General features: G+C 43.7%; 1 protein-coding gene across 1 annotated transcript in view; it reads left to right on the top strand.

The window, feature by feature from the left end:
• Positions 1 to 21,195: 21,195 nt before the first annotated feature.
• DLGAP4 (DLG associated protein 4) overlaps positions 21,196 to 27,164 on the top strand; it is a 612,818-nt gene continuing 606,849 nt past the window's right edge. Inside the window, exon 1 of the mRNA XM_029611583.1 lies at positions 21,196 to 21,464. The gene's annotated coding sequence lies outside the window, so the exon portion shown is untranslated. The remainder of the gene's footprint in view (positions 21,465 to 27,164) is intronic.

Below are 27,164 nucleotides of genomic sequence, written 5' to 3'. Positions count from 1 at the left end.
TTAGTGACAGCAAAACAAACTTCCTCCAATGCCAAACACTTTGTGAAGTAAAACAAATTTGTTAAAAAAAAACAAAAAAACAAACACCTAGAACCTTCCCATGCCATACCATAACAGCAATAACTCTCAGGACTCAAACAGCAGCAGCCTTATCTACAAAAAAGTATAAAAGGCAAGCATTACACCAAGCACTAGAACACTAATACACTACGTAATGGGCATACAGAACAAGCCAATCCATACAGAGAAACTACACACTAGCCAAAATACCTCTGTCACACATGCACAACACAGACAGACCTTTACCTAATACAGAATAAGGGACTACAAATTAGAAACAGGAACAGGCAGACAAGACTGAAATGGAAAGCCTGAGAAACCAGTCTCAGCCTCTGTGAACACTGGAATACTGAAGAAACAGCAAAACACAAATATATAAGAAATGCACATTCCCAAGGATAGCATATTCCAGTTGCTGAAAGGGAAAATCTTTTTTTTTTACCTTTGTTGTCTGATCTTATTTTTCTAATTGGTTGGTCCCAGTCTCTTTGTTCCCCTTATCTGTCTTTTCCTAATTCCTTTTTCAGGATCTCTTTTATTCTTTTTGTTTCTTCTGTCTCCTGTCTTCTTTCCTTCCTCTTTCATACACACATACACATATATTCTCTCTGCACGAACTCTCTGAAACATGCTTTCTCTCACTTAGGCTCCCACTCTTGCATGCTCTCTCTCATGCACGATTCTACTCTCACATGTTCTGTCTCACATGCAGGCTCTCACTGTCACATGCAGGCTCTCACTCACAGGTTCCCACTTGCGCGCGCGCGCACACACACACACACACACACACACAGGCTCTTGCTTTCACAGGCAGGCTCCCATTTCCCCTCACAGATACACACAAGCTCTCACTCCTACATTCTCTCTCACACACAGGTTCACATTCCCACACAAACACAGGCTCTCACATGAAGGCTCATACACACACACACACACACATAGAGGCTCCCACTCTCATACTCTCCCTCACATGCAGGCTCCCACTTCCATGTACATACTCTCCCTCACACATACACACAGCTTCTCCATTCCCACATTCTCTCACACTTCCTGGCAGGCTCCCAGTCACATCAGCACCCCCCCTCCCCCAGGCAGGCTCACACACACACACCAACACCACCCTCCCCCAGACAGACTCACACACACATCAACACCCCCCTCCCCCAGGCAGCTTACACACACACACTAACACCACCCTCCCCCAGGCAGGCTTACACATGCACACACACACACACACACTAACACCACCCTCCCCCAGGCAGAATCACACACTCACACCAACACCACCCTCTCCCAGGCAGAATCACACACACACACACACACACACACACACACACATATTAACACCACCCTCCCCCAGGCAGAATCACACACACCAACACCCCCCTCCTCCAGGCAGGCTCACACACACCAACACCCCCCTCCCCCCAGACAGGCTCACACACACACACACACACCAAAACCCCTCTCCCCCAGGCAGGCTTACACACACACACACACACAGAACCCTCCCCCAGGCAGGATCACACACTCACACACCAACACCCCCCTCCCCCAGGCAGGATCACACACCCCAACACCCCCCTCCCCCAGGCAAGCTCACACACACACACACACACACACCAACACCCCCCTCCCCCAGGCAAGCTCACACACACAGCAGGCGAAAACACATCCAGACAGGCAATCTCCCCATGAGGAGCAGAAGGAGGAGCCTGTCCTGCTGCTGCCTCACCAGCTATTACTATACTTTTGATGCAGTCCTAACTGTGGACAGAGCTTGCCCTTTTAGTACAATCCAAAAACCTAACCCTTGCTTCTCTGCACAGGCCCCTCAGACCTCTCTCTGTTTTGAAAGCGGTTCTGGGTTTGGGCTTTTTTTTTTCTCTGTGCTCTGCAGGCTAAGAGTGCTGCAGGGCTCCAAAGGTCTGTGAGCCACATCCATTTACTTCAGCTGATTCTGGCAGGCAGCCCAACAAACAAAATTATTTTTTCTCCTTTTGCTTGTGCTCTGCTGCCTTTACAGCAGTGGTGGCCTTCAACTCCTGGCAGACTATCTAGAGATTTGCTTCTTTTCTGAAACAAACTTTTCCCTCTTCCCTCTGTGTGCTTCCATAGCCTCACAAGATCAGCTGCCTTCTGCAGTGCCCTGCCAGAGCCCCACCCTCCCTCAGCAGCGCTACTCAGAAAAAGCTTCTTCAGTCTTTCCCTCTGGAGGCTTTGGGCTTTTCTCTTTACTGGGTTTCTGAGAAAAAAAAACAACCCATGTGTGACACCGTATATGAAGCCTGGCCGAGCAAAGTCATCTGGGCTGGAGCAGTAACCACTCCAACCCCAGCCTTTTCCTCTTGCAAACTGACAGGACGATACAGTACAGGGCGCTCCGGCGGCACTAGCTTTACCCCTTATTCACTAAGGGGTAATAGCGCGTCGAAAACGCGCGTCCAACCCCCCCAAAACTAATAGCGTCCGCAACATGCAAATGCATGTTGATGGCCCTATTAGTTATTCCTGCGCGATACAGTAAGTAAAATGTGCAGCCAAGCCGCACATTTCACTTTCAGAAATTAACGCCTGCCCAAAGGCTGGCGTTAATTTCTGCCGGCTCCGAGGAAGTGCACAGAAAAGCAGTAAAAACTGCAGTAAAAACTGCTTTTCTGTGCACCCTCCATCTTAATATCATGGTGATATTAAGTCGGAGGCCCCAAAAGTGAAAAAAAAAGAATTAAAAATCGGCCTACGGCCCGCGGGTTGGAAGACGGAGACTCAATTATGCCGGCGTCCGTTTTCCGAACCCGTGGCTGTCGGCGGGTTTGAGAACTGACACCGGCAAAATTGAGCGTTGGCTGTCAAACCCGCGACAGCCAACGCTCCTTTTACCACGGGCCCTAATTTGCATAGGCCACCCTCCTGAATCGCGCGCCCAGGAGAGTGGCCAGCACGTTTTTCTGAATTGGCCTGTTAAACATTTATTACTATAACAACAAACAATATCGAAGTAGACTGCCTTAGCTCAGGACAGCGTACGTTCCATACCTTCAGGAGCTCCTTGCTGCTGGAGACTCGGGCCTCCCTATCTCAGCTGGGCTTCTACTCTTATATCCATCTAGCTGATCACCTCCTCTGAGCCCCTCCTGCCCCCACCCATACAGCACTCTCTCTTTTGGGGATTTAAGGTAAACTAGACATCTCTCCTGGTCCTGCACAGGTTTATAGGGGGAAACCAGGGGCGTTCTCTCACAGGACGCTATTAAACTAGGGGGTTTGGAAGTCCTATTCCTTACCTGGGTGAACTGGGAATGAACTGGAACACTGTTAATGGCATCAGCGCGTGTGTGTTTTAAAATCCCCCCACTTATGCGGTAGAAGCAGCATTTGTGCACATAGGTGCACGTTCACTTAAAATTGTGCACACATGTGCACACATTCAGGCTATTTTAGAACATGCATGCATATACACAACTATATTATAAAATGCTCATGATCCTAGGTGCAGTCCGACGAATGCATGCATGTGTATCTGCGCATCTGTTTAAAAGTTATCCTCTTAGTCAACTAGATTAATCGCAGTTTATGGACTTCCCCTCCAGGAACCTATCCAAACCTTTTTTTAAAACAGCTATACTAATTGCCCTAACCACATCCTCTGGCAACAAATTCCATAGCTTAATTGTGCATGGAATAAGAACATGCCATGCTGGGTCAGACCAAGGGTCCATCAAGCCCAGCATCCTGTTTCCAACAGAGGCCAAGACCAGGCCACAAGAACCTGGCAATTACCCAAACACTAAGGGGCGGATTTTAAAAGGCCCGCGCGTGTAAATCCGGAAGGATTTATGCGCGCAGGGTCCTCGCGCACCGGCGCACCTATTTTGCATAGGCTGCCGGCGCGCGTAAAGCCCCGGGACGCGCGTAAGTCCCGGGGCTTTCGAAAAGGGGCGGGAGGGGGCGTGTCCAGGGGGCGTTGTGCCAGCCCGGGGGCATGGTCGAGGCCTCCGGACCAGCCCCCGGGACCGGAGGATGGAGTGGGGCTGCCGGCGACGCGCGCAAAGTTAGGGGGAGGGTTTAGATAGGGCCGGGGGGGGGGGGGGGGGGGGGGGTTAGGTAGGGGAAGGGGAAGGGTCCAAAATCGGAGCGGCCTCGGAGGGAACAGGCAGCGCACGCAGGTTGCCCAAATGTGCACCCCCTTGCGCGCGCCGACCCCGGATTTTATAAGATACGCGCGGCTACGCGTGTATCTTATAAAATCCAGCATACTTTTGTTCGCGCCTGGTGCGTGAACAAAAGTACGCGATCGCGCAAGTATTTAAAATCTACCCCTAAGTCTATCCCATGCTACTGTTGCTAATAATAGCAGTGGCTATTCTCTAAGTTAACTTAATTAATAGCAGGTAATGGACTTCTCCTCCAAGAACTTATCCAATCCTTTTTTAAACACAGCTACACTAACTGCACTAACCACATCCTCTGGCAACAAATTCCAGTATTTTCTCCAGTTTGCATTAAATGTGCTGCTTGCACAAACTGGCTAAAAGACAGGAAACAGAGAGTAGGATTAAATGGACAATTCTCTCAGTGGAAGGGAGTGGGCAGTGGAGTGCCTCAGGGATCTGTATTGGGACTCTTACTTTTTAATATATTTATAAATGATCTGGAAATAAATACGATGAGTGAGATAATCAAATTTGTAGATGATACAAAATTGTTCAGCGTAGTTAAATCACAATCAGATTGTGATAAATTGCAGGAAGACCTTGTGAGGCTGGAAAATTGGGCATCAAAATGGCAGATGAAATTTAATGTGGACAAGTGCAAGGTGATGCATATAGAGAAAAATAACCCATGCTATAGTTACACAATGTTGGGTTCCATATTAGGTGCTACTACCCAAGAAAGAGATCTAGGTGTCATAGTGGATAACACATTGAAATCATCTGTTCAGTGTGCTGCGGCAGTCAAAAAAGCAAACAGAATGTTGGGAATTATTAGAAAGGGAATGGTGAATAAAATGGAAAATGTAATAATGCCTCTGTATCGCTCCATGGTGAGACCGCACCTTGAATACTGTGTACATTTCTGGTAGCCGCATCTCAAAAAAGATATAATTGCGATGGAGAAGGTACAGAGAAGGGCTACCCAAATGATAAGGGGAATGGAACAGCTCCCCTATGAGGAAAGACTAAAGAGGTTAGGACTTTTCAGCTTGGAGAAGAGACGACTGAGGGGAGATATGATAGAGGTGTTTAAAATCATGAGAGGTCTAGAACGGGTAGATGTGAATCGGTTTTTTACTCTTTCGGATAATAGAAAGATTAGGGGGCACTCCATGAAGTTAGCATGTGGCACATTTAAAACTAATCGGAGAAAGTTCTTTTTCACTCAACGCACAATTAAACTCTGGAATTTGTTGCCAGAGGATGTGGTTATTGCAGTTAGTATAGCTGTGTTTAAAAAAGGATTGGATAAGTTCTTGGAGAAGAAGTCCATTACCTGCTATTAATTAAGTTGACTTAGATAATAACCATTGCTATTACTAGCAACGGTAACATGGAATATACTTAGTTTTTGGGTACTTGCCAGGTTCTTATGGCCTGGATTGGCCACTGTTGGAAACAGGATGCTGGGCTTGATGAATGGAAACAGGATGCTGGGCTTGATGGACCCTTGTTCTGACCCAGTATGGCATGTTCTTATGTTCTTCATGGAGTGTCCCTTAGTCCTTCTAAGTAAATAACTGATTTACATTTACCAATTCCTAGTCCTTTCATGATTTTATAGGTCTCTATCATATCTGTCCTCATCCATCTCTTCTCCAAGCTGAACAGCACTAACTTCTTTAGCCTTTCCTCATAGGCAGCTGTACCATGCCCCTTATCATTTTGGTCATCCTTCTCTGTACTTTCTCCAGTGCAACTATATCTTTTTTGAGATGCCGTGACCAGAATTGCACACAGTATTCAAGGTGCATCTGACCATGGAACAATATAGAGGCATGACAGTCTCCGTTTTATTCACCATTCCCTTCATAATAATCCTTAAACATTCTGTTTGCTTTTTTGACCACTGCAGCCCACTGAGCTGACAATTTCAATGTATTATCCACTATGATGCCTCAATCTTTTTCCTGGTTGGTAACTCCTAACATGAAACCTAACACCGTGTAACTACAGCATGTGTTATTTTTCTCTATATGCAAGACCTTGCACTTGTCCACATTAAATTTCATCTGCCATTTGGATGAAGGCCCTCCTGCAATTTATCATAATCCACATGTGATTTAACTACCCTGAATAATTGTGTATCAACTGCAGATTTGATCACTTCACTTGGTGTATCACTTTCCAGATCATTTATAAATATATTGAAAAACACCAATCTAAGTATATATCCCTGAGGCACTCCACTGTTTACCTTTTTCCACTGAGAAAACTAACCATTTAATCCTATTCTTTGTTTCCTGTCTTTTACCCAGTTTGCAATCCACAAAAGGACATTGCCTGCTATCCCATGACTTTTTCATTTTCTTAGAAGCCTCTCATTTCGTACTTTGTTAAACATCTTTTGAAAATCCAAATACACCACATCTACTGGTTCACCATTATCCACATGTTTATTAACCCCCTTCAAAAAAATGTAGGCACGACTTCCCTTCAGTATATCCATACTGGCTATGTCCCATTAAACCATGACTATCTATATGTTCTGTGATTTTGTTCTTTAGAATAATTTCTACTATTTTTCCTCACACTGAAATTGGGCTCACAGGTCTATAGTTTCCTGGATCATCCCTAGAGCCCTTTTTAAATACTGGGGGCTACATTGGCCACCCTCCAGTCTTCGGGAACAATGGATGATTTCAATAATAGGTTACAAATTTTTTTTAATAGGCCTGACATTTCATTTTTGAGTTCTTTCAGAACCATAGGGCGTATACAGTCCGGTTCATGTGATTTGATACTCTTCATTTTATCAATCTGGCCTATTACATTGGCGAGCCTTCATTGGCTACCTATTACACAGAGAAAAAAGTTTCAGTGCCTTATGATAGTCAAAATGGTGGTCCTAAATATCTTGGGGAAATTAATAATTCCTTATAAACCTAGAAAGTCATTACATTCATTGGACTAAGACTTGTAAATTGTTCCTACTATCAAGACCTGTCTATTATCCAGCACTCAGAAAAGGGCATGTTCTGCCCTTGATTCAACCCTTTGGAATAGTCTTCCAAGTTATATGAAAGAGGAAATGGATATAAGGAAATTCCATAAAAGTCTTAAGGTTCTACTGTTTCAAGAAGCTTTCAGGATTAATTGATGCTACCTTCTCTTTCATAATCTCATTGAAGTGCTTGCACTTCAGTGAATTTTTTAGTCTTGTTTTTTTAGTTTTTGTTATGCTAAGTTTTATATGTTATATTTTGTTTTATATCTTGTTCTGAATGTGTTATTATGTGAACTGCAATGGACAGCTGTGCTGAGAGATTGTGGAAGATAAGTTTTATAAATAAATAAATAAAATAAATTCAATAACTACATCTTCCAGGTTCACTGTGATTTGGTTCAGTTCATTCAAATCATCATGCTTGATAACTGCCTCCAGAACCAGTATGTCCCCCCCAACATCCTCATTACTTGCCCCTAGTGCCTCCTTGATAACGGGATCCTGTGAGCGTCGGCCATCGGCCGGTTAGGAAAATGACGCCGAATTTATCGGCATTGGTTTTGCTAAACGGCGGTCAGCCAGGGGTTCAGGAAACAGATGTTTGTCAACTGAGCATCCATTTCCTGCACCTGACTGCCAGCGTTTTTTTAAAAACTTTTTTTTTTAAATTGTTCTTTGAAAGATTTCTTCCTCCTGCTTAATATTGCACTGATATTAAGTAGGAGGCTGTTCAGAAAAGCAGTTTTTTCTGCTTTTCTGTACTACTTTTAGGAGCGCACAGCAGTTAACACCTGCTCCGTACATTTCCTTTTTTTGCATGCGGATTGAATAGTTAATAGCCTCATTCACATGCATTTGTATGTGCATTTACGTGGAGGCGCTAATCCCATTATTGCAGAGGAGCAGTAAGTAATGAAACAAAAAAAAAAGTAAGTAGATAGGAAGGGGTTTGGAGTTGGGGAGAAGAGGGGAAAAGGGAAGAAGGTTAGGTAGGGGGGTAGGGAAGTTCCCTCCCAGTCCGCTCCTTAATTGGAGTGGACTGGGAGGGAACTGGAGGTGGCCCAATTATATTGCTGCGCATATTTAGGGATAATTTGCCCCCCTGCGCTTGGCAAGCGCATGTAATAAAATTGGCACATCCATGTACTTTCTCCAGGAACCGCTCGCACATGGACGGCCGCGCGCTGTTTTTAAAATTGACCCCTTACTGTGCTGCCCCCCCTCCTCGCTTTTTTTTTTTTTAACACAGAATACCCCACCTCAATTAAACATGCAGAATACAGACTCACTCTCACAAAATTCAGAATAAAGAGACTATAAACTATAAACAGAAACTGAACCAGAAACTGCAAACTGCAACAAGCCAGACTCTGTATGCAATGCAGCAATGGAGAAACAGGAACATCACCAGTCCTCATAAATCATTCATCAAACAATAAAATCAAGGATCTAAATCAATCATATTAGTAAACCTTGGAAATATTAGTTTTATAGTGATCTAAGGAATAGAATAACATCCGATACAGGTTCACATACACATGCACGCACACCTCCCAGAAAGGTTCCCACACCGGCACCAAGAAGGAGTAGGAGAATGGGCTCCTTCTTTCTTCGGCCAACAGTGAGGTCCACCGGTGGCCTTAGGGGTCTCTTCCTCTTCCAGGCACCGGGGGTGCGATGGGGTCTACCTGCTCCCGACACCTCCCCACCGGGTCTGCCCCTCTGTGCAATTGCACGGATTGCACACCTGGTAGTGCCGGGCCTGTTGGTTATTTTCCTTCCACCAGGTCTCTGAGATACCAATTATGCCTATCTCATCATTTACTGCCATACACTCTAACTCTCCCATCTTACTTCTTAGACTTCTGGCATTGGCATACAGACATTTCAAAGTGTGCTTTTTGTTTGTATTAACATACTGCTTTATACTTGATAGGAATAATTTGGAATCCTTTAGCTCAGGAGATTCTTTACTTATTGGCACATGGACTACATTTGCTTTTGTTGGAACCTCTCTGTTGGAATGCCCTGAGTCTCCTGTTTCATTAGTATCTTTCAAAAAAACCTTCCTCCGAACCATGCACTGCTGAGTGACTGTCGGCTTTCCCAACTTAATTCTGGACTTTAAATCCTGGTTTGAATCTGGCTCTGCAGCTTATCTGGGTCTCAAGTCCTCAACTACCCGACCCTCAGAAACTTATGTGCTGTCTAGTGATGGTTGGAGAAGGACTGAAAGGGTTGCTCCATACTTAAATATCTATAGGGAGTACATAGATGAACTCTGATTCATGTCTGTTTGGTGTTAATAAATCTCAGGGGCCACTGTTGGAGTCAAGATGCTGGGCTAGATTTATCATTGGTCTAATCCTGCTTGGATATGTTCTTAGGGTGCCTTGACAGTCTCGCCCTGAGTAGGATTCCCTGTTCCAAATGCAATTTTAGGAGTGGGGGGGCGAGGGGCAGGAGGAACTCATTAAGTATCACACCTTCTAGGGGGGACTTCTAAAATACAATAAATCTTTGCCTATAAAATCTCTTTTTCTATTTCAGGGACGTGTGGCCATGACAAAATTAGTGTATTGTGATTCCCCAAAACTGAAGACCCCACCAGCTTCTCTTGTGCCTACTAACTAGCCTGCTATGAATAGTATTACTGTATACCTTGGCATGTTTTATCACTTATTGGAAAATGAATCTTCATTAATTATATGAAAGTAAATGGTTTGGCGGTCATACTGTTGCATAAGCACATATTACCAGAGTAACTGCTTCAAGTCAGGCTGCTTTAGTAAACTGTGTCTAAGGCTACTGAATAATGTTTGGCTTGTCCAGACCTTGACCTCATTTAGCATAACTACAGACATGCCAGTTAATCTTTTATTATGCTTTTACCTAAGCTCTGTAGATTCCTTGCACTCTCACTTTATTTTTTTTTTCCATTTCCATATTCCAAAAAGTAAACTTGCTTTACCCCCCTTGAAGTCTAGCCCAGGGTTCTCAGACTGCCAGCCAAAGGCAAATACAAATGCAAATAATAATAATAATAAACAACTTCTAAAAGCTCAACAGATGATATGCAAGACAATACTGGAGTGCATGTGAAACATTCCTCACACCCAGCACCGTCAGAAACACTTCATATATCACCATATTTATTTATTTATTTATTTTTAGATTTTTATATACCGGTGTTCCTGTATTAAAATACAGATCACATCGGTTTACATTAAAACAATGCTGGGCTTAGGTGCCCAGGAATTCCTTCGTAGGTACAAACATGCATACACTGAAAAAAAAGGCAGGCACTGACAGAAAAGAGTTATTTCTTCCCACACACAGGTTGACAGAAGGTCGATGGATCTTGATGGTTGGGATAGCGATAGTATGATGGAGAGATGATCTGTGGTTATAATCGACAGTTCCAGTAAATAGCAGCAGCGTCAAGGCCCGATGAGCTGCAGGTTAATAGCTGCCCATAGTTATATGTGGTAGAACCAAAGGTGGAGTGGAAAGCCCCAATCCATGATCATGATACTTAACCGCCTCCGTAATTTCAGGATTCACTAGCCGTCCAGTTTCATTGGTTAACGATCTCATTGGAACTTATGTAGGTTTTCTGATTACGATCCTTCAGCCCCTCTCCAAGGAAAACCTCTTACAACCTGCAAATAGTTTAGCCTGTGGTGCTGTAAATAGAAGCAAAAGCAATAGAGTCTAAATATTAAAAAAAAAAAAAATGGTTGTTGAAATTCTCACATAACAGGGTGATCACAGGCATTTCCCTGCCACCACATAAGAGTAGCTAAACACCCAAAGGTATAATCATACATCTATAATTAAAGTTTACTACATATAAAATGCTGTGAATCCAGGAATCCCATTTATATGTTTTCAAATCAACACTTCAAAATAATAAAAAACAATATTCAAAATGGTCACCCTGAAGTCAGACTGAGAAGTGCAAGGCTATTTATCAAAATATGCACTATGAATCACCATTCAAGTGATGCAATCCATACTAAAATCTGATGTAATCCTCAATTCCAAACATCAGTGGTTTGGAGGAAATTTACAACAAATCTTCAGAACAATCACGTACAGAACCATAAATGGGCAAAAAAAACACCTCATAGACATCATTCAGTCTGGTAACAGAACACACAAAATGGTACTGAAAAAACATGGGATGCAACAAGTGTCAATCAAATTCAAATAAGCTAATGTCTATATAGCTATTAAAAAAAAAATCATTATTAAGTTCAAAAGGAGGCACAGTGCGCCCACTATGCATCTGGGACCTGTGCATTTTAATATATTTATAAATGATGCAGAAAAAAAGTGAAGTGATAATATTTGCAGATGACCCAAAATTATTCAGAGTTGTTAGATCACAAATCAATTGTGAGGAATTGAAAGAGGAACTTGAAAGACTGGGGGATTGGCCATCTAAATGACAAATGAAATTTAATGTGAACAAAATCAAAGTGATGCATATAGGGAAGAATAATCCAAACTAAATGTGCATGATACTGGGTTTCTTATTAGGCATTACCACCCAGGAAAATGATCATGGAATCATTGTAGACAATACTTTGAAATACTCTGCCCAGTGCACAGTGGAGGTCAATAAAGCAAATAGAATGTTAGGTATTATTAGGAAAGGAGTGGGAAATAAAATAGAGGATATCATAATGCTTCTGTATTGATCCATGATGTGACTGCACCTTGAATATTGTGTGCACTTCTGGTCACCCCATCTCAAGAAAAATAAAGTAGAACTAAATAAAAAAAATACAGAGAATGGCAACCAAAATGATAAAGGAATGGAACGATTCCATTATGAGGAAAGGCTAAACAGATTAGGGCTCTTCAGACTTGACAATAAATGACTAAGAGGCCCATAAAATCTTCAGTGGGGCAGAATGAGTAAACAGGGAATGGTTATTTACTCTTTCAAATAGTACTAGGTCTAGGGGACATGAAGCTAATAGGTAGCACATTTAAAACAAATCAGAGAAGGTATTTTTTCACTCAGTGCACAATTAAACTGTGAAATGTATTGCCAGAAGATATGGTGAAAGCAGTTAGCATAGCTAGGTTTAATAAGGGGTTAGACAAGTACCTGGAGGAAATAAGCATAAACTATTATTATCCTTATATACTTAGGAAAGCCATTGCTTAGCCCTGGTTAAGAGTAAGAAAGATTGGATCTGTTTTTTGGGATCCTGCTGGGTATGTGTGACCTGGATTGGCCACTGTGGGAAGATAGGATTTGTAAAACTGAATGTATTATTGTTGTAATCTGCCTCAAACAATTTGTTTGGTAATGAGAGCAGAATATTAAGATTTTGTAAATAAATAAATAGGATGCTGGACTTAATAGACCTTTGGTCTGACCCAGTAATGCATTTCTTGTATTTCTTATGGATATAGTGGTGGTCAGAGAACTGAACACAGAAGCCATGACTGGGGATATAGTTATACCAGGCTGTAATCTATTTATTTATTTAAAATTATTTCTAGAACGTACAATCCTGAATTCTCAGCAAAGAACATTATAAACATATACAATTATATCAAATACTCTATTCAGGAAGGCCAGGGATAAATGGCACTACATATAAAACAAAACAATATTAAAGCAACAGAACTACAGGTAAGGAGGAAGCACCCTAGATTAATGTGGAATTAATCACACTAACGTAATCCATTTGCATTAGTCTGATGTCGCAGGCAGAAGAAATGGATAGATATTTAATTGAAGACATTCAGAAAATTGCTATAAAAGGGGACAGTGCTTTTGCTAAGTGATTTCAATCTGCCAGGTGTTGATTGGGACATCCCGGCTGCGGTGCTGTCTAGAAGCAGGGAGATCCTGGATTGTCTGCAGGAAGAATTGTTCACGCAGCTAGTAAAGGACTGACATAAAGGGGCAATACTGGCCCTGGTGCTCACAAATGGGGATCTCACAGTGGGGGATCCCCAGGGATCCAGCGATCACAGAATGCTATGCTTCAGTATCAAAGGAGAGGGTCCTGAACTTCATGAAAAACCAACTTTGTTAAGATGGGGGGAGCACAAGCTTGTTTTCTGACCATAAAATAATATGGTGCCAGCCAGCCCTGATGCCAGCACCATTTTTAAAAGAGATCCAGCAGGACAGAAGTGACTGGAGATCACTTGGCCCCTTTCCATTCCCAACAACCCCATGGAAGAGATACTTGGGGGCTGGGTAGGCCCCAGTCAGGGTCCAGTCAGAACAGACATCAGCAGGGGCCCCAACTCGAGACCTCCTTTTATTTATTTATTTTTCCGTATTGAATACAAAACTTTGAGAATTTTCCAATATTTTGAGGAAGTCTATTTCCAGTTGGTTCCATTTGGAGCTATCCAAAAATAGACTTTTTTTTTTAAATGACATATGCATTCTTTGAAATGAATGCACACCCTGCCGTTGCAGAATGTTTTGTCTTTGGGCAGATAATATCGAAAATCTGCAACAGGATGAACCAAACCTTAGATGATGTGGAAAATATGAGAAGGATCTAGGAAAGTCTGAGGAATGGTCTAGAATCTGGCAGCTACGATTCAATGCTAAAAAAAAAAAATGCAGGGTAATGCACTGGGTTGCAAAAACCCAAGAGAACAGTAGAGTAAAGGGGGTGATATTCTTCTGTGCACAAAAGAAGAGCAGGATCTAGAGTTATTATGTCTGATGATCTTACAGTGGCCAAACAGGTAGATATTATAAGACGATGGCAAAAGCTAGAAAGATGCTTGGGTGCATAGGGAGAGGAGTAGCTACTAGGAAAAAGAAGGTGATACTGCCTCTCTGTAAGTCTCTGGTAAGACCTCATTCAAAAGAATATAAGCCAAATAGAGCTGGTCCAGAAGACAGCTACTAAAATGAACTTCATCCTAAAGCACACGACAGGATTCCCAAGGGCCACAAGCCAGCTGGTTTCCACAATGAATATGCATGAGATCTATTTGCATACAATCGAGGTAGACCATGTTCATTGTGGGAATCCTGAAAACCCAACTTGGTTGTGGCCCTTGAGGATCGTGTTTGGGGGCCCTTGACATATGGGAACAGACTTAAAAGATCTAAACATCATGTTCACCCTGGCCTAGAGGAAATGGGAGATATGATAGAGACCTTTAAGTGCCTCCAAGGAATAAATGCACAGGAGGCAGTCCTCTTTCAATAGAAAGGAGATTCTGGAACAAGGAGGGGTGATAGGAGGGAAACTGGGGAGTAATCTAAGGAAATATATGCATATTTTTATGGAAAGGATGGTGGATGCATAGAGCAGCCTCCCTGTAGAGGTGAACAGGAAATGTGGATGGGCAGACTGGATGCCGGATAAAGCAGTGCGGCTGCTTGGTAGTTCTACCTGATAACGTTTATTTTCATGCTCATGTTGTTTGGATTTGAGGAAGGCAGTGTCAGTGCCCACCAGCTAGTCAAGAAATGGATTGTTAGTCCAATTAAAAGGTATCACGTCATTTATTTTTGTGGGTTTTGACCTTTATTTCCACACAAAGGAATACTCAAGACTTTCTGTGGATGTGTTAACTAGGCCCTCACTCACAGTGCACACAGGGAAGCATCTTAAGCAGTATATTTTGAATCTTTAAAGATAATAGTTTGGGCTTCTCTGTAGGGGTTCCATGTTAGACCAGTCTATGGCTTGTTATTTTATCTCTGATGTATCTAAGCTCAGTCTCAAAGCATTGCTCTTGTTCTTGCTCTGAGTGCCTAAAATGTATAAAGCGGATTGCTCTAAAGCAGCCCAACTATCCAACCTGCTCAAAACATCAACCGGCTCATCTATTGGCTCTAGTGCGTCCTCTGGAGAGATCTTATCCCTAGGCTTCCGTTCCTTTTTCTCCTAATATATTTTATTTCTTAATGTTTACAATTGACTGAGGAAAGGATGAGTTCCTTTTTACTATGGTCCCACCTTCTGTCTTTTCATAGTCCTCTACCCTGAGCCCAGTTATTCTTAGGCTCTGAGAAGCCAACTAATTTTAAAATGATTGAGACAGTTTTTAGGGCTGAAAACAGATTTCATTGGATTATTGTTAATATTAATCAAGCATGTTTGTTTCAGTAGTTAAAATATGTGCAAATCTGTTACACATTTTGTATGTTTTTATAGGGGTGGGGGCCCAAAGAGGAATTTTCTTCTAGAAGCCTCACTCCTGAGCACACCGAGCTCCCGCTGATCTCTTTTGGGAGCATGGCCCTCTTCTGGGACCTAACAGGGCCCTCGAGCATCAGCAGAGAAGAAACTTTCACATCCTACAACACTCTTCCTATAAAGTGTGAAAATATATAACTGTATATAGTGTTCTTATCAGGTTTTATAGCATTACAACATATAAGTACAGTATGTAGCAATGGGGAGCACTTTAAATTAGTTGTAATGCTTCCTGAAAGTTGACTTTGGAGATTTCTCCTCTCCCAAGGGTAAAAGCCTGCCTGCTTCATTCACCCATTCCCTTTTCTGGAGCTCAGCTCATCCAACAGTCATAAGATTTAAGCTGAACCTAAAAAGATCATCTAATCTGACATGAAGACAGGGAACCTCTTGAAAAGCAATACAAACTCTACAATGTGTTCTTTTTCTTTTTAACATTTTGCAGGAAAAACATATTTTCAGAACCCACTTATAAGACAGAGTTAATTTCCAAGGCAAGAGTGGAATTTAAATAGTCAGATACAGCTTTTCCATTCCCATTCCTCCTCTGGTAACTATTCTCTTCTGAGTGTTGGAGGCAAAGGCCCCAGGTGTTCCCAGATATATATATATATATATAATCTAAAAAAAAGATGTAACCAGGGGCTTAGTCATGATGGCGTGAAGGTGCCACAGTGCTGCAACTCTTCCACTCCATGCGCTGACACACAGACATGGGAGAACATGCTGTCTCCTATTTAACTCAGCCTTTTTCATATATATGCTAAGCAGGTCCTCACCGGCTTGGATTTGTAGGCTATTTATCTTACCTCAGCTGGGTAGCAGTCCATTTACCCCTATTGTGGGGTTTTTTTTTCCATCTCCCAGGACACTTGGTCTGCCCCAATGGATTTAATATGGAAAAATGCTGATGTAGTAAAAGCCATAAGAAGCATTGCCTTAAACCCAATAATTAAAGTGTCAGAAATAGAAAAAAGGTAAGAGCTAGTGGGACATACATACACAAATCCAGATCTACATGTATACTGAAGGACAGACAAACAGACATACCCATGCATGCCAGGCTAGCTTTGTGAGGATACCAAATTAACTGCACGGAGGTGAAAATTTACTGTTTTAAAACTGTGCTTGAGCATAGTTCACAATGCACATGGGACTTCTGATTAAAATGTTAATATTTCTGCATTAAAACATTTCGATAATATAAATTTTGGGGAAGAATAATGTTGAAAGGATTTTCTAGAACCTGGTTAGCCATCCCACACTTTCTCAGGCTTTGTCCAATTGCTATGTTCTGAAAGCCTTTTGGTCCATGTAAGTATTATATAGTCATATCCACAGCTGTCCACAGAATGTGCGTGTGTGTATGTGTGCTCTGCTGCCTGGGTCAGATAATCCTAGGTGTATAATATTCCCTCTGAATATCAGAGAAGGCCAGATCCCAATTTTGTCACTTAAAATATGAAACAACACACACTGGCCGAGTGCAGGGCAGGAGAAGAAACCCACAGGACTCTTACTAGCAGGAAACACCAGACACATTCAAGCCTTCACACCTTTAACAATGAAATCTTTTCTGTCCTGAAAGGACAAAGACTGATGCGATCCACGTAGATTGTGAAATGCTGAGGGGGTATCTGTTGCCTCTCCTGGTCTACTGACTGCCTGCATTCACATTTTTTGAATTAGAGATTCTTGTTATAAACAATAAGAGGGTTTCAACGTGCAGTACCGGATATTTCCTCTTGGTGTGCTGTGTTTTTATATTTAATGACAGCGCACTTGTTACATTAATCCCATGGGTGTCTTCTGAATAGATACACTGCAGGAAATATTACCAGGGCCGGTGCTTCCACTAGGCAAACTAGGCAGCTGCCTAGAACTTCACAATTTTGCGGGCAGCAAAATCCTGCCAGCACAAGGCCCGGAGCTACTGACAGAGCCCATCCTGATTTACAAACAAGAAACAGTCCAGAGGCAGGGCCAGTGATGGAGCCTCACACCAGAAGCTGATAACAGGCTATCAATTTAAATAAAGCTGCAGAAAGAGGGATGGAGCTTCCATATTATGGGGGAGAGAGAGAAGGAAATGCATGCTGGGTAACTATGGAAGGTTGGAGAGGGAGAGGACTGGGCAGGTGGGGGCATAGAGAAAAAAGAGAAGCTGCTGGGTGGGTGGTGAGAGGGATTGTTAAGTGAGTGAGGCGTGGAAAAAAAAAGACTATGTTGTGGGAGCAGGGGGAGTGTGTATGCTGAGCAGAGGGGGGATGGAGAGAGTGCGCTAAGCAAGTGACAGAGTAGAGAAAGCAAGAGGATGCTGAACAATTGGCGGGTATTGACGCTGGTATGCTAGGCATGGCGTGCAAGAGAAAGTAGAAGAATGCTTTGGGGGGGGGGGAATGAAGATATGCTGGACAAGGAGGGATAGTGATGCTGGGCACTATGGGCAAGGGGCAAAAAAGAGGCAGATACTGGGCAAAGGGTAAGGGAAAAATGGAGGGGGTGCCCTGCCAAAGTCAATGTTGCCAAAGGGGAGCGCTGTGCTGGAGCTGCTACCGGGGACATGCAAGACCAAAGGTCTGCCTAGGACACTTAATAACTTGCACCAGCCCTGCATATTACCGTGTCTTATTGGAAGGCATGAGAGTGGTTGGTCAGCACAATCCCAGATGTGGGCTTCCAGGGGCAGATCTTTTACTGGATGTTTTATGTAAATGTGATCACAGACAATCATAAATAAACATGTTGTGTTCAACAGTTTACAATGCCCAGCATATAAACAAAAGAATTAAAGGGAAATTGAATAACTGTAGGTCGTACAAGAGCAGTGAGAAAAATAAAACGGAACAGTGAAGATCAAAAGGCAAAATACTGAAAGCAAAACAGAAAAGGTCACAGGAAAAACAAATCTAAATGGTTACAAAATATCTCTGCACAAAGTCTAGTGGTGAGATCACTAGGATGCAAACCAGGGACCCCAGGATTCAAATCCCATTTCTCCCACACCCTTCTTGTGTCAGATACCTCTTTAGACTGTAAGCTTGTTCAGGCAGAGACTTCTCACACTTGTAAAAAAAAAAAATGTTGTAAACTACCTTACACTAAAATTGAAAAGGCAGTGTAGAAATATAAAACATTATTGTCTAAACAGGTAAATTATACTTAAAAGTGTCTGCGTGCAACATTACATGCCTTTATGCAAAATCATTGAACCATAGCACCTAGAATACAGTAAATCAATACCAGCAAAATAATGTGATACATCTTACTTTCAGCCCATATTGGTGTTTGGCCCTGTCTGGCACAAGTAACCAAAACCTGCAGCTCAGAAATTTGGGTCAACAGAGCTGTAATCAGACTTGCTGTCTGAAAACTTGCAGTCTAGTTCAGAATATAAACTGTGACATTTAAAATCGCAATGCATGATGGCTGCAGGGGGGAGGGAGGGGGTTGGGTTTATTTTTTGAGATTTTGCAGAGAGAGAGAGAGATAGGGTAATGCTGAGTGCTAATCGCTTTATTTGAAGCATAATAATAATAATAATAAATTTCCTGGTACAAAGGTTGTTGATACACAGCATTTCCTCTTGTTTCCTTTTGGCCAATCAACCAGCAACTGAAGTTCCAATCAGTAAACAGCTGTAACCCAGGCGACCAATCAGAATGCTGCTTTCACATCAGCTTCTTCCCTTAGGTGTAGCTATTTCTGCTCACTGAAAAGTCAGAAGTGGAGAAAGGAACAAAGAATATAGGTCTGTATTATTTTCTGTTGTTTCATTGTTGTTTCTGTTTCTGTTGTTTCATTGTAAACCGGTTTGATTAGCATCTAATGTAAGAAGATCGGTATCTAAAAGCCAAAAATAAATAAATAAATAAATAACTACATTATACCCAAGACTAATAATTATATATTATCTTACACCAAAGTGCATTGACTTAATTAGTGGAAATAACATGCCCTTTACATGGATCCCGAGCCTTAAAGCCTGTGTGTGTTGGGGGGGGGGGGGGGGGGGGCAATTTTCAAATAACGCAGGCAGTTGTGAAGTAGGTGGGTATTTTTTTTACCAGTCAGACTCCACAGCTGTCTAGGTCTTTTCACTTTGAACAAGAGCTAATGTAAAATAGATATGCCCTAAAAACCCGTCTGCTCTTTGTGCAAGTGGTCCATGGCAATAAAACAGTTGGCAGGCAGACTTTTGAAAATGCAGTGTAAGTGTGCAGTTTTATGCCCCCAACCTAAACACTCACCCCACTTCCAGTTCCCCGGGAGGTCCTCCTCTTCCTAACCCAACAAAAAAAAAGAAATCCGAGCCTTGGAAGCCTTTTCTTGCTTTTCGCTGGGCAGAGGAGAGGATTTTATCTGGGTAGGCGGTTTTGAAACTTGCCCTCTGTAGGGCATCCTACGGGTTGTTTACTTAGGCCTAGTCCCCTCTGCTGGCGAAGAGCCTGTAGCCTGGTTTAGATCCAACACAACCAATGTAAAGTTACTGTAAATATTTTGTGTCCCATGGCCTAGGTTGGAATTCTGTAAGTGTTTCTCCACATTGAGCATGTGAATGATCACAGTCATAACCCGTTATGTCAGGTGTCTCCCGCCGCCCCCTGGATATTTCAGGGCTTTGCCCATTGGTACTGCTGGAAATGTTAGGCATCCCAGTTATGCTGTCTGTCGTTGGTTGGAGCACAGCATGTATTCATTTGCCTGTCTTACCCGTCCACTGTGGTTTCATGTTTTTTTAAAAAACAGGTTTCTAGTCAGATAGACCTGACTTTTCAGTCACCAGGATTGGTGCTTTCATTAGGCAAACCAGGTAGTCGCCTAGGGGGTCAAAATTTTCGGTGTTGCAAAATCCCACCAGCATGAGGCCCACAGGGAGAAAGCTAATAGTGCCGAGGAAGGGAGCGCTGTGCTGGAGCTGCCAACAATTGGGGATGAGGGGTGCATGATCCAAGGTTCACCTAGGGCACCAAATAACCTTGCACTGGCCCTGCCTTAGTCCAGTAAAAAGGACTCACCTACAACTTGCTTATTGACCTTCCCCTGTACAGTCTGCAGGACAGGATGCTCAGAATGCCTTGGGCTAAGTACTGGAAAGCTGATAGTGCATGGGATTAACCCAGACGTGCATCATCTGCTGCGAGCAGGGAGAGGAGAATGTCACGTTAGAGAACCGGCGATATTTTAATTCGCGGTGCCTTTTATGCTTTCCCATCCTCCTGGCCCGGACCTGTGCGCGCTGTGACGTTTAATCCCTGACAGCTCCACTGCGCGCCCTCTTCCTGGCACCGAATTCATTTACTGTATTTCCCCACAGTGACTGTAAAGAGGTTAGAAGCAGACGCTACAGAGCATAAAATCGTACGGTACAGTCTTGTAGATGGATCTGAATAAATAAACAGACACGTGACTGTGACTGGCTGAAAAGCGAGAGGTTAGGTGCGTGCAACTTGCAGCCGTGTTCTTCCAAGTTCGCCAGCCCTTGAGCTGCTTGCCTGGATATTCCGTTCTCCGCGCGCGCGCGCGCACCAGGAAAGTGCGCTCAGCGCTGGCAGCTCGGCTCAGCTCCTCCGGGGCTTTGTCCTCCTTTCTGCTTTTGGGGAAAGCAAAACACAACAAAACACAAAAAAAAAAAAAATCCCCGAGTCCTCGGTGGATTCCACGCCTGATCTTGGGAGCAGCCTTCCTGCGAGCATCTCTTCTGCCCCCTCTCTGCACAGAACTGCTGGGCTCTCGAGGGGGGGAGAATCTCGGTGCCGCTGCAGCCTCGGTCGGTACGGGGGAGGAAAGCAAAGGAGCGGCGGCGGGGCAAGCGGGAGAAAGAGCGAGAGCTGAATGCATGGGCTTCGCAGCGGCCACCGACGGGGAGCTACCGGGGGGGCCGAAGGGACTATGCCAGGTCCACTGAGCCGGGAGAGGAAGGCGCCCAGCCGGCACCTGCCCCGGGCAGCACTGCCCTAGGAAGGGCTCAGCCTGGCTGCCTGGCGGAGGCTTTCGGCGGCCGGAGGAGCGGAGCCCGAATCGCCGCCGTGCCAGGTGAGTGAGATCGGTCGGAGCGGCGGGGGCAGGATCTGCGCCAGGCTGGCGGTGCCTGCCCGAGCCTTGTTCTAGGGCCTTCAGGAGGTGACAATTGTCGTTTTGGCAGCTGTGTTGTTGGTGTAAGACGCTTGTGGGAGTGGGAGGAAATGGCCGTATTTTCAGCAGAAAAAAAAAAAAAAAGAAACCAGCTGAGAACATGACTATTGTCATCTCCACCTTCTGAAAGAGAAAAGGCTTTTTTGGGGGGTTTTTTTGCCCTGAAGAGAAACCCAACTTAAATTGTATTGTTATGATTGGTATTTATTATTGTTATTGATTGTTTCTCTGGCAGGCTTTAGAAACTGGCGTACTCCTTACTCACCTAAGTGCCGTCTCCTCTCGCCAAAGTCCTAGCTTACTTTCATGCCTTTTAGCGATCCCACAAAGCAAAGACCTTGAAATGTACTCGCTGCTGCCCTGCCCTGCCCCTGCCAGCAGCACCCAGTGCCAGGAGTGCAGGCAGAAGTCGGTCCGGTGTCCAGGATCTCCTTGTCCACTGGTCCCGGCCGCTTCGGCTCTACGGGGAGGGGAATGCCCCCCCCCCCCGGTGGAAACGCCATTTATCACGCAGAGCCCAAAATAGGGAAGGCTTTGCCTGTCGTCCTTACTTACAAAGGGGACGCTTTCACATGTTTGGGGGGAAGAAAAGGGATTTCTGTTATTGTGTCGTCTCCTAAAACTTTCTTTATCTGGCGGTGTTTAATGTGGTTAAAGCAAGAATGGGCTACTGGAATGACCCCATTGCCCCCTCCGATTGCTTTTGGATTTTGCTAGTTTCGGATTGCAGTGAGCTGCTTTCGCGTTTGGGGTGGGGGTGGGGGAGGGGGAGGGAGCGTCCAGCAACAGTGCGACTTGTAACTCTAGACCCAGCTGAGGATAAGTACAGGCCGGCCCAGTGCCGGCTTAAGCTAATAACGCGCCAAGCAGTCTCCTGCCAAGTTCACATGTTCTTGCATGGTAGCAAAGGAGGCTGGGGAAAAGCTCAGGGCACGTGGGCAAAGCAGAGCCAACTCACCGATAGTCTACCCATTTCCCATCCTCCAACTGCCCTCGGAAAAGCCCCGGCACTAGCAGGCTCCTAGGGCAAGAATCCGAGTTTCCGGAGGCGCTCCGAGTATGGAGGCTGAGGGGGGTGTGAGTTAGCATGACCGTGCGGCTTTGGTGAACGCCGATTCACGCCCGTGCGTTTCCAAAGTCCGCTGCCTGTGGATTCCGCGTGGGTGGTGCTTTTATTTCCCCTCCTGTGGCCGTGCAACGCAAGCCCGCCTGGCGATGCGGGAGCTGACGTCACGTTCATCTCCGCGGGGGCCGGGCAGGCGCCCATGCGGCAAGTGCGCCGCCCTGGGCTCCTCGGTGGCGGATGATGTCCGCGTGTCCGCGTCGGCAGCGGGAGCGTAAAGGAAAGACCGAAAGGGAGCCGGGTGATCAATGCGAGGAGCGGAAGCCGATTGTTTAAGGGAGAGCTCCTTTCCCTGGCCTAAGGAACAGCCTGGAGCAGGAGTCAGCCGGAGCAGCGTGCCAGGGTTGAGGAACATCGATCATAACAGCAGCAGGGTTTCCTCACCACCAGACTCAAGCACATTCTGAAAAAAAAAAATACTGTCTGTCTTATCGACAAGCACTTTTCATATTTTGGTTATTGGAGATGTATTATTATTATTGTACAACAAAAGCACTCGTCTTTATGACAAGCCACCCTTGCCCGATCCCTGCGCAGATATTGCCTTTAAGAATACATTTCATTACCTTGGAAAGTAAGATGACGCAAAAAACATATTTCACAGAAACAGCAGTGTTTGTGTGTGTGTGTGAGAGAGAGAGGGCTATTCATCTTTTCATCGCTAATGATGAGAAGAAGGGACAGAGGAAGAACAGGAAGAGCATAGTATTTTAAAGCTTTGCCGGACTTTTGCTGGGGTGTGGGAAGAGGAATCCGAGGGGAAGGAGAGACGGAGCAAGGTCTGGGAGGGCAACAGAAAGGGGAGAGGCTTGGGGCAGAAAAGGAGAGGAGAAATCAAAAGGGAGAGTGAAACTGAGACCAGAGAGACGGAGAACTTACCGTAGTAATCTTCAACTTCTTACTGAAGCGTTTGCTATGGGATTAAATGCAAAATGTTTCATGCAAACAGGCAAAATAAAAGTTTTCCTGCAAAAAATAACGGTGCAAATAAAAATTCTGGTAACATCTCTGAAAAAAAACCCCCGAACGACCATTTATAATCGGATTTTATGAGTTGGTACAATATAAAAAAAAAAAATAAGGTGAAAGGGGGTTTTTTCTTAATGCATAGGGAAGCACGTTTTACATTTTGCATTTTTCGCCTTCAGGCTTTTCAGTAACGTTGAAAAGCGCTGCTTATTTTGATGTGGACTTCTGTCTGTCGTGGGAGCTGTCCACACTGTGGTCCTGAACAGCAAGTGATCATCACGGCGTTAACACAAACCCGAGACTTGTCCTTATTATAGTATTTTCGCTAACCTGTAACTTTACTGTTATTATTATTTTGCTATTGTTTCCCCTGTCTTTCCCCCCCTTTTTATTTTAAATCATTCTATGTATCACTTTGGCAAAACATGTAAAACTGCCATACCGATAAAGTTATCTGAATCTGAACAAACCCTTAGGTTTAGGGGTCATTCCTCGTTGTTTCCTTTTGCAAATTTGGGTTGGAGAATAAAGCTGGGTGAGAGCGAGAGATAGAGAGAGAGGGGAGAGGGAGAAAGAGAGAGCGAGGCCACACAAAAGAGTGGAGGGAGAGGAAGAGAAGGAGCGAAGAGAAGAATGGACAAGTAAGCATCAGGTTAGAAGCATCCACGGAGAGGAGCTGTAAGGAAACTGGAAAGAAAGGTAAGCATCAGAAGACGAGGAAGAGAGAAATCACAGTATAATGGCGGAGGGAGGGTGGGAGGTGAGGAGGGCACCAAGGCTGGAGGAAGCAAGTGCCAGAGTGAAGCAGCTGAAGAGTTAGGCTGCTTGCTGTTCTCCCCTCATGAGTTCTGGGTTCAGACTCCCGATGCCACAGTTTCAACTAAGAACCCAGTTTCCGGCCTTTCTTTTTTAAAGTTACCACTTTATTTTTAGCACAGTGAGTCTTTTTATAGCCCCATGAATATACTCAGACCTCTGTTATTTATTTCGATGGGTGTACTCTCGATGCTGCTCCTTGTCATAACAGCATGAGTGTATCCACTGCAATATATATTTAGCCTAAGAAATTCTTCTTATGTCATTGCTTGTGCACTAAAGGTTTCCATACCAGTTAAAGAGCACGGTGCTTCTTGCAGGTTTGTGTATGCAGAGTCGATCGACTTCTTAGACTATGAGAACTCTTGCAATGAGAAGTAGTCCTCTCGAAAAAAAAAAATCTATGTGTGTGTGTGTGTGTGGGAAGGGAAAGGGGGGCACATTGCATTGGACACTGCTATTAGAAGCATATTAACTGCTTTCTCTTGTATCTTGTACAGTCGATGGTGCTTCTTACGGTTTAAGTGTCACAGAATCCATGTTTGTTATTAGGCCCATGCCGGAAGCGCAAACCATTTGTGGCAAGCCAAAAGTGCTAAGTGCATCTTACACAATAAGAGATGCTGCTAACAGTGCATGTGATCTTATTACATATCACTTTTTCTTGCATTCATTCTATTAACTGCTAAATGCCGAGGGCGCTAAGCGACGGGCACAGATACATCCATAAAACTATAGATCATAAAGAAGTGCAGGGAAAAGTCTGTAAAGATGTGACATTTATTTGATGAAAACTAGTGCATCCCGGTCTGGCTGAAGCTTATTCAGTGAATGCAAATCGTATGCGATGTTTGGGCATTTTGTGCACGTGAATGAAATTGATCTTGGGAATTTTGCCATCCTTACCGTGTGCGGCTAAAGGGGAAAACCCTTAAATCACGCCTATTAGCTGACCTCTGCAGAATTCCTTTGTGGGAGGTTAAAATAGTGTTTTTGATTTCATACCTTGAACCATCTGGCTGGGAGGAAGCATGATTCTGGAAAATACTAGGAGGAATAGGCAGAGGAAAAAAAAATTCCAGTTTGTTTGTTGTTTTCCTTTTTCTCTTTATTTTTCGTTTCATTTTATGTTTCTTTCATTCTGTTTTCTTAAAATGAAATAATCATAAAACTGAAAGAAAAAGAAATAGAACCCCCTCCCCCCCGAAAATAAATGGTTCCCATCACCTCAAGCGCCACTGTAATAACAATAACACCGGGCCTGCCCCCATCCCCACAGGCAGTAGCTAAGCTTCCCCCATCGATGGAGTCACAGCAGTCCAAACGGGGTGCGAACGACCCCTGGTTGCACCTACCCCACTGGGTCCCAGTTTCAAAATGGCTTTCAAATGAAATGAAATACGAGTTTTTCATTGCATTTTTCATGGTGTCTAAAAAACACATGCACATCCCTGTTAAATCAGGGTCAAGAAAACCTCTGAGACATATGAGTAGCAGTCCTTCCTTCCTTCTAGTTCTTTACTTGAAATTAAACTGGTGGCTTTCTCTCCCCATGTCTCAGCTTATCAAAATTGTGTTTGTAGCTAATAATAATAAGATCTCTGTGCCCTACTGACTGCTGTTTGTGCCATTCCTGCACCAAATTAGTAACTAGAACTTCCATCATGGAGATGGCTGCAGAATTGTACTGAAAATCTTAATCTTTTGCCTTAGCTGACAAGAAAACTTTGTTTGAATGAAAAGCATGCTATAAATTATGCTGATCATGAGCAATATTAACTGTCATTTTGAAAGGGGATGGAATGGCTCCCCTGTGAGGAAAGGCTAAAGAAGTTAGGGCTGTTCAGTTTGGAGACGAGATAACAGAGGAGAGATGTGATAGACGTCTATAAAACCCTGAGTGAAGTGGAACAGGTAAAGACTAGGGGATACTCCATGAAGTTACTAAGCAGCACTTTTAAAATAAATCAGAGAAAATAATGTTTTACTCGATGTATACTTAAGCTCTGGAATTCATTGCTGGAAGATGTGGTAAAGGCAGTTAGTGTAGCTAGGTTTAAAAAAGATTTGGACAAGATCCTGGAGAAGAAGTCCATAAACTGTTATTAACCAGGTAGACTTGGGAATAGCCGCTGCTTATCCCTTGGCATAAGCAGCATTGAATTTCTCTCCTATTTGGGATCCTGACAGGTACTTGTGACCTGGATTGGCCACTGTTGGAAACAAGCTACTGGGCTTGATGGACCCTTGCTGATCCAGTATGAAGGTTCTTATGTTTTAAAAGAAACTACCATGTATAGACAAAGTCAACCAGCTCTGCAGTAGCTGGTGACAAGGAGAGGGCTTCTGTAATGGCTTGTGATTATTATATAATTTTTTCAATATTTTCCTTCTGCTGCCAGAAATAAACTTTTGTATCTTCTTGATAAATTTAGTTTAAAAGAAAACCATGTTTGTTGATTCCTATGCTGATAGAAACATTCTTATTGGATGTCAATGGTATTTTTATAAGCAAGTAATCCTAACCTTGAGAATAATCAGATCACCAGTCAATATGGGCAAAAGGAAGGACCTCTAAATTTGTAGGCCCAACCGATGTGAAAAAAATGTTTATTTTGAGGATGATTTTCAAGGGCATTTACCCAGGTAAAAGGGCTGGATTGAAAATTGTGCACATTTAAAAGGAATTGTTC

Source organism: Rhinatrema bivittatum, chromosome 8 (genome assembly GCF_901001135.1).
Source record: "Rhinatrema bivittatum chromosome 8, aRhiBiv1.1, whole genome shotgun sequence".
Lineage (NCBI taxonomy): Eukaryota > Metazoa > Chordata > Amphibia > Gymnophiona > Rhinatrematidae > Rhinatrema > Rhinatrema bivittatum.
The sequence above is the reverse complement of the archived record's forward strand: the minus strand, read 5'-3'. Positions and strand labels throughout refer to the sequence as shown.